The following is an 8,464-nucleotide window of genomic DNA, read 5'->3' as shown; positions in this document are numbered from 1 at the left end:
CCTTTGTTTCCCAGAGTCCCACGCTTCTGGGTGGCCAGCTGCCAGGCGATCTCTAAGCACCTTCAGAGTGTTGCTAAACTGGGAGGTGAGAAAGGATTAATCCTCTCCCCCTCTAGAGAGGATTCCCACCCCCAGATGGGGGAACCCAGATCTTTGGCCAGCCACCACTCCTGACTGCAGCCTCCCCGCCACTTTCTGACCTTGTTCTCCCAGGAGATGAAGTTAACTCAGATAGGAGGATTAACAACCCCATAGCAACAGGGCAGGTCCCCAAGGGAGGAGAGAGAGGCAGATGAGGCTGTTGGGTGGCATTTGACTGTGACACATGGTGGGTTCCATGTTGGGTGGGTTTGGAAGCTGGGGGGTGGGGGGGAAGGCTGAGCATCACCTCTCAGCTGATCAGATGACGAATTGGCACCGAAAGCCTCCTGCCGTGTAGGTGGGTGACAGCGAATGACTAATGCGGGAGCTGAGATGCTTAAAATTAACCCAGAGAGTGTGCTCAGTGGAAGGGGGTGGGGAGGGGTGTGTGTGTGTATGCACAGTGAGAGGGGGGTAGGGCAGAGGGATGGGGAAAGAGGAACAGGGACAGGAGAACCAGATGGGATTCTTCCTTGTCACTGAACTTGTCTCCTGTTCCCCTCAGTAGTTTGGGGGTTCTGTAAGCCATTGAGTCCTGGCAATTCACTTTTCCTACTCCTGCCCCTCCATCCATATATTCAAAGAAGACTAGATCCTCCAATTCTTTCCCATGCCAAACAGCTGGACACAACTTTGAGATGTAGTTCAGGCCTAAGAGTCTCCTAAGTATACAGCTCTCCTGACTCCCAGGCGCTGAAGTGAGAGCCTGATGTCATCCCCTACCCCTCTCCCCCCAAACCCTGGTTTTGCATCTCTCATAAGACACTCCATATCAGCCCATCTAGGTAGTACATACTCTCTAGGATAGAGATCCAGAGGAGGAGACACAGGTTCTGTTCCTGGGAGGATTTTAGTCTGAGGCAGTGTGAATAGTAATTAATAATAATAATTGTATAGCATTTGAAGGCACAAAAGGCTTTACAAATGTAACCTCGTTTCATCCTTACAACTGTAGAAGTTAGGTGATATTCTTATTGCTACTTCTCTCTACATTTTGCAGATGGGGAAACTGAGGCAGAGAAGAGCCTTACCCAGGGTTACAAAGCTAGTAAGTATCTGTGTTCGGACTTCAGGCCCTATCAGACACTCTATCTACTGTACTACTTATGGAAAGAGCTCTAGATTTAGAGTCAAGATTCCAAAATAGCCGACCTAGCCCTTGGGCCAAGGTTTCCTGACTCAGAGTACTGAATTCTTTTTGCACTGCCGTGTATATCATGGCTGCTGCTAATGCATCTGGCAAAAGTTCTCATTTCTATTTCCCCAGAGGAGTTGAACTAAAGCCACGGCAAGGACAGTGGTTAGACTTCAAGAAGAACTTCTGAACTGTCATGCTAGGCTAGGGAAGTGAGGGAAGCAGGCGGCGACTCCTCAAGCTCAGAAGAAATAGTTCTGTCTGTTTGGTTTGGGGAAAAGGATGGCCTACAAATCCAACACCACCAGGGTGGGTGCGGTGGGACTGTGCCCGTGATCGGGTCAGGGTGCAAGGGAGACCAAGAAGCTCGAGGAGAGCATCTGAGCACCTTGGAATCAGAGTACAGTATTCTTATAAAGTGGATTAAGGAGAGGGGGCCATGAACTGAATTGTCTCCTGAGATGTTCATTGAGAGCCGGTGTCATCTGCCCCCTGGTGGTGTACATTGGATACTGCTCCTCACAATTCAACCTTGTATGTAGAAAAGATTGTCCTTCCAAACTCATCAAAAGTCCTAGTATTTAGAGCTTGAATGACCCTTAGAGATGATCTAAGCTGGGGGTGGGGAAACTGAGACCTCGAGGCCACATGCGGTCCTCTAGGTCCTCGAGTGCAGCCCTTTGACTGAATCCAAACTTCACAGAACAAATCCCCTTAACAGAAGGATTCAGCCAAAGGGCTGCACTCGAGGACCTTAGAGGGCTGCATGTGGCCTCGAGGCCTCAGTTTCCCCACCTCTGATCTAGGCCAATCTTCCTATTTTAGGATGAGGAAATTATGACAAAACAAGGGAAGGGCATTGCCTAGAGTAACACAGGAGAGAGGCATCATGGCATAGGGAGCCTATTCCTTCCTCTCTATCAGACAGACCCATCTCAGGGCTACCTTCCAACACTCCCACTCACACAGTCCTTCAGACCCACCCAAGGCATTCTCATATGTGATTGTGGGGTTCAGGCCTGCATTCAGGTCCAGCTTCTGACACATACTGGCTGTGTGTCCTCTCAGTATCCAAGTCAACTGTCCAAGACTATGAGTTACAGAACAATTTGTTGAATCTGTATTGCAGAGGGAGCTTCCTCACCAAGAGTTACTTATAGCAATGAAATTTCAGGCCTAGACAAAAATAAAAAGGAGTTGGGAAACATAATCTTAAGGAAAACTCAAACTCACCCAGAAAAAACATTATAAATGCTATAGCAAGCTGCCTGTGCTTTTGGTGGGAGTTCTGGGTGACACTGGACGTGCCTGAATAGCAGCCCATACCTAGCTTGCTTTTTACTTCCTGTAAAAAATGAAAACAGATTGCCAATTAAGTAATTGATTAACCAGCAAGGGAGAGCTGGAGGGTGGTTTTTGGAGCAGAAAGTGGATCTACGTTCTTATCCAAGTATCTTTTCTCCTTGAGCCTGTTTGATCTTGCCTTAATTCTTTCTCCAATAGATCTTCTCCTGTTAGCTTAGAGAAGTTATCCTCTCCAACTAGGTTCCAGCCTGACACATCAAGTGGATGTGCTGATTTGGGAAATTAGCAACTGCCTCTGTGTTAGGAACTGAACTGTTAACACTGTAAGAAGATTCTATTACGGTTTCAATCTGTAATGGAATCAATGAAGGGTAGGCCTTAATCAGGTCAATTGGCTGTGCCACCCTTGATCATCAGCCAAGGGTTTTCAACAGAGTAACCAGTGCACATCTATCCGCTAGCTTTCCTAGAGGTGTCTGAATCCTTACTGCTCACCACAGAGTGACTCTTTACTCCTAACCTCTTAATCTCCTCCCCACTCCAACCACCCAGCACTCCCGTGGCTCCTGGCACTGCGAGCTCATTGATTTTGATTCACTTTTGACACTGGGGTATGGAAAAATAAAATGGAATATCACTCTAAAATATCAAAATTATGGAAATCTTTATCTGGCTCTATTCCCCCATCCCTATTCTCTGGGAGATCTGCTCCATGCTGCCCAGCTCTCTTATATATTCATTCCACAGGCAAGCCACACCATGGCCACACACGATCTATTGTACAAAGACAATGAATTCAATGCTTGTTAAGAGCACCTCAATCTGATCCACCTCCCAATGAACTATCCTTCTCTGATTGGGGGTGGTAGGGAGAAGAGGAGAAGGATTAAAGAAAGGAGTTACGTGGCTGGAACCTCCTGGAATCAGTTCTACAATCTGAGAATAAGGGGGAAAGGTTTTGGGGTTGGGAGAGGGAATCGGGAATCAGTCTCCAAATTCTGTAGTGATTGAGGTTTCCCTGTGATTTCCAGTGCTACTCCTACACCGATTCCATCTTTGTGTCTGCTCAATGGCCTGTCTCACTAACCCATTGACTTGGTTCCATCTCTGCCTCAGCCAGTGTTGCTCTCCGAGATCTGGCCCACATCTTCCTTAGATGTGCAATGTGGAAATGTGCAACCTGGAAACCGAGAGCCTTCCCCCACTCCACTTCTAAGTCTCTGCTTCTCTGCTCCTGGATGCATGGATAGAAAGAGAATGGCACTCTAAAAGGGAAGATTCTTGGGCCAGACAGCCTTTTGGTTCTGCCAGTCCCTGGCATTGCCTGGAGGAAGGGCTGACATGTACACTCACATCCAAAAACAAGCTCCCAACTCTGAACCTCTTATGTGATTTCATCTATTCAACAAGACCACCTTGGGTTATTTCCCACTTTCAATGTCAGTTTCCCTTTTGGCAACCCTCAAGGTCCCTCAGACTTCCACAGAGATGAAGCATGTTGTAGATCCTGCTTTATTTGTTACGATTAGGTTGGCTTAGCATAACAGTTTTTGTTTAGGGGATAGGGTTAAGGGCAGACAAGTCATTAAATATTTATTAAGCCCTTATTATGTGCCAGGCATTGTGCTAAGAACTGGGAAATACAAAGAAAGGCAAAAACCCTATCTCTGCTCTCAAGGAGCCCACATTCATTCTAATTGATGGTGGAAACAACACACAGAAAGCTAGGTATGTAGAAAATCTATATAGAGCAGATGGAAGGTAACCTGAGATGGGTAGATTCTGGAAGGGAAAGTGAGAACCAGGAAAGCCTTCTTACAGAAGGGAGGATTTGAACTGAGTCTTTAAGGAAGCCAGAGAAACTTCGAAGTGGAGGTGAAGGGTCAGAGCGTTCTGGCCATCGGCAGCAGCCAGTGCAAAGACTTGAAACAGCAAGGACAGAGTATCTGGATTGTAGGGTTTGTGGAGGGGAATAGTTTAAGAAAATTGGAAAAGCAGAAAGGGGCCAGGTTAGAAAACCTCTAAATGCCAAACTGAAGACTTTATATTTGAACCTAGAGGTAATAAGCAGGGCAGTGACATGGGCAGACCTATACTCTGGGGGAAAAAATCATCTTTGCTGCTGTCCAAAGGATGGATCAGAATGGGAAGAGGTAACAGTCTGGTTAAGAGGTGACAATAGGGTCGTGGCTGAGTGAGCAATATGTGAAGAGATGTTACGAAAGTAGAAAATCTAAGGGACTTCTTCCCCTCTTCCCTCCTCCCAGAAAGGTTAATCCTTCCCTCAGCCCCTGCCACACTCCCAGGGACATCCTCCCACCCTCCCCTACTTCTCTCACACCCACATGGGACATTCTCATATTCTCATACATAGCCACCTACAGTATCGTGCTCCCTACTTCTATGCTACGCCGCCACCCCCCCTCCCCAGGCACGCAATAAATAGACATTTGCTCCCATCACTATCATCACCATCCCCACATGCATCATTAAAGCCACTCCTCCACAGCAAACTTCTCTCTACCCTTAATCATGCTCCCCCTCACCAACCCTTAGCTTCCATCTCAAACCTCCTACTAAAGAACTAACTCTTCAGTCCCACTCAATACCCCCTCCCCATTCCCAAATTCCACAGCAGTTGGGGAACCCAGGGAAGGGTGAAGTTAAGATTCTTGGGATGAGGGTAAGTACAGAACCACAAAGTAGCACTGCCCCCTGCTGGAGAGAGCCCCAAATGGATCCACTTTCCTTCACTGCCCACACGCTCTCTTTCCTTCCCATCCACTCTCCCTTCTGTTCCTCTCGCCATTTCTGTACTCTGCTCTAGTGTGACCTTGTTCTCCAGTCCTCTCCTCTTGCCTCTGTTCTACAGACCCACCCCCACTCTTCTGCTCCAAAATCACCCACCCAGGGGTCTGGATGGCTGCTCAGGTCTCTCCCAACTCCAAAATTCCATGACCTTTTTTAGTTTCCTTTCAGGATATTCTCTTAAATAGCCCCAAGTCAAGAGTTCTTAACACTGGGGCCGTGGATAGATTTGGAAGAGTCTGTGAACTTAGATGGGAAAAAAATTAAACCTTTATTTTCACCGAACTTTTGTCTCCTTTGTAATCTTATATATTTCATTTTATGTATTTAAAAACATTGTCAGGAGAAAGGTTCCATAGGCTTCACCAGCCTGCCAAAGGGATTCATAACATGCAGACAAGGTTAAGAGCCTCCACTCTATGCATTTTCTCCTGGGGACTCACGATCTCGTAGTTACATTGACTACGGAGGTCAAAAGTGACCCAGGGATTTTCTACAGATAAGGTAACGGAAATCCATAGATGGGGAGTGATTTGGGCGTAATCACAGATTGTATATGTTACAGAAGCTGGACTAGAACCCAGAACTTGAGACATCTAGATGCCAGAGTGGACAGAGCCGGCACCAGCCCTGGAGTCAGGAGGACCTGAGTTCAAATACAGCCTCAGTCACTTACTAGCTGTGTGACCCTGGGCAAATCACTTAACCCCAATTGCCTCAAAAAAACCCACCTAGAATCCACTCTCAGATCATTGTGAGGATGTGAGGATGGGCATTGTGGTGCACACCTGTAGTCCCTGAGGAGGTTGAGGGTGGTGGATCCATTGACTTGTTGAGTTCTAAGCTATATAGTAGGGCTAAAACCAACTCAGTATCCCCACTATATTTCTCCCCAATATGAGCCTCCAAGAACAGGGGCCTACAAGGCTGCCTTGTAACTGTCCCAGGTCAGAGAAATGGAGCAAGTTTAAGCTTCTATGTCTATCAGTACTGGGATCAAGCTCACGAGTGGCTGCAGTCCTTCCAGCGTGGGCAAGGCCGAATTCTCCTACCCACTCATGGTTTAAAAAACTACCCTGCTCCAAGGTTTGGGGGGGTGTCTTAGAATAAATCTAATGGGATTAGAGGATTGAAATCTAAGGTAGAAGGAGAGGTGATAATGATGAGAATGAAGAAAAGTCAGCACCAAAAAGAATGGATAGTAACAGAGAGTACATGTTCCAGGTGAGGAGGCAGAGTTATCTTAGGAGTCCAGGTTTTGTTTGGCACCCATCATCCATCTCAACCATATCACCCCAAACTTCAATTGTGGGAAAACCCACAATTTGAGGAACACTGTGGAAAAAGCAGCTGGATTTTACAATAGAAAGAGATCTGGGAGAGACCCACAGTCGTCTCTCTAACCAGCCTCTTATCTAGTTTGTTCTGCATAAAAGTGGTGAAATGAAAAGTAACTTTCGTCTTATTTTATTGTGTATGTGTGTGTGTGTGTTGGGCGGGGGGGGGGGGGGGGGGGGAGATTACCAGGAGTTATTTCAAGACTAGGATGAGGCTACCGGCAGTTTGGTGAACACTGATGGCTCTGCCCCAGGACTTTTATTTCATCCTTTTATTTAGTGTTTATTCAGTTTCCTGGAGACGAATGCCCCAGTCCTCCATTCCAGGTGAGTTCCTTTGATGCACCTGGGATCTGAGAGTTTAAATCCCCTGGTTTGTTTTTTAAAGATTTTGAGAGAATGGGAGCCCTGCAGCTGAAATTCCAAGGCAAGGACCGGACTAGCCAAGGTGAGGACCAGATCAAAGGAGAGGCAAGATTAGAACTATTGAAACTGCCAACCTGGTGAGATACAAGGGAGGTATTGCCAACCTCTTCCACTTCCCCCTGCTTCTCCCAGTGTTTGCCACCAGTCTTGGCAAGTTTAGCTACAGCGATCTCTACCTTGATTCTACTCCCTAGTGGCTGGACATAGTATGGAGGGCAGGAGAATCAAACAAATCTATAGTTTGTTTACAGTTACTGTCTGGGATTTCCATTAAGAAACATATTGTCCAAGTTCTATGAATGAAGTTCATGAATGAGAAAGGGCAATTTAAAAACAAGAAAGGGGATTCAGCTTCCTATATCTGGTAATTTTGAGCATGTATCAGACCATACTCCTGGATCTATTTAGAACCTGGGACCAGCTGTTCTGGCCACAAGCTCCTGAAAATCTCAGGCTGTTTGGAGAAGGGAGTAAACTTCTTGTGTGTAGTTTGAGAAGCCACTGATGAGCAGTAGGAAATTCTAAAGCTGTTGAAAAAGCTTACATGAACACAATGACAATAGTCTGATGTGACCACTGGGATGGTAGCCCAAGAGTAGTGCCACATGATGGCCAAAATAATAATGCTTTCTCTAACTGGTGAACTAATCGATTACATGACAGCCTGCTTCTCTGTAGACCACAGAAGGCAAGCAAATGGGTCAGGTATAGATGGGTATAGTTTTAGCATCACTATGAAGTATTTATTTAGTTCATGACACCAGTCACATTTAAAATTGTTAAAATTAATTTATTTTAATGTCTTTTGTTTTATATCACCTGTATCTTTTTTCCCATTGTATCTTTTTCAGTCTCTACCAGATAGCCATTTAATAATTATATTTTTAAAAGCCATTATAATAATGAATGAAAAAGAGAAAGAAAAAAAGTCAGCAAAACTAATCAACATTATAAAAAAATCTGACGTTACGGATGGCGGCTGGAAAGCAGGAACTTGCGTGAGCTCCCCACCACCTCCCTCCAAAAACCTATAAAAAATGGCTCTGAACAAATTTTAGAACTGCAGAACCCACAAAATAGCAGAGGGAAGCAGGGATCCAGCCCAGGACATCCTGGATGGTCGCTGGATGAGGTCTATTGCACACAGAGTGGAGGGGAGCAGAGCTCAGCATGGGAGGCAGCAGGACCAGCCAGACCAGGAGCCGGGCAGAACAGGCCCTAGCACCCTGGATCAGTGAGCTGTGGCAGTTACCAGACTTCTCAACCCACGGATACCAAAGACAACAGAGAAGGTTAGTGGGAAAAGCTGCAG

This window comes from Trichosurus vulpecula, chromosome 5, assembly GCF_011100635.1.
Source record: "Trichosurus vulpecula isolate mTriVul1 chromosome 5, mTriVul1.pri, whole genome shotgun sequence".
NCBI lineage: Eukaryota > Metazoa > Chordata > Mammalia > Diprotodontia > Phalangeridae > Trichosurus > Trichosurus vulpecula.
Note: the sequence above shows the minus strand (reverse complement) of the source record.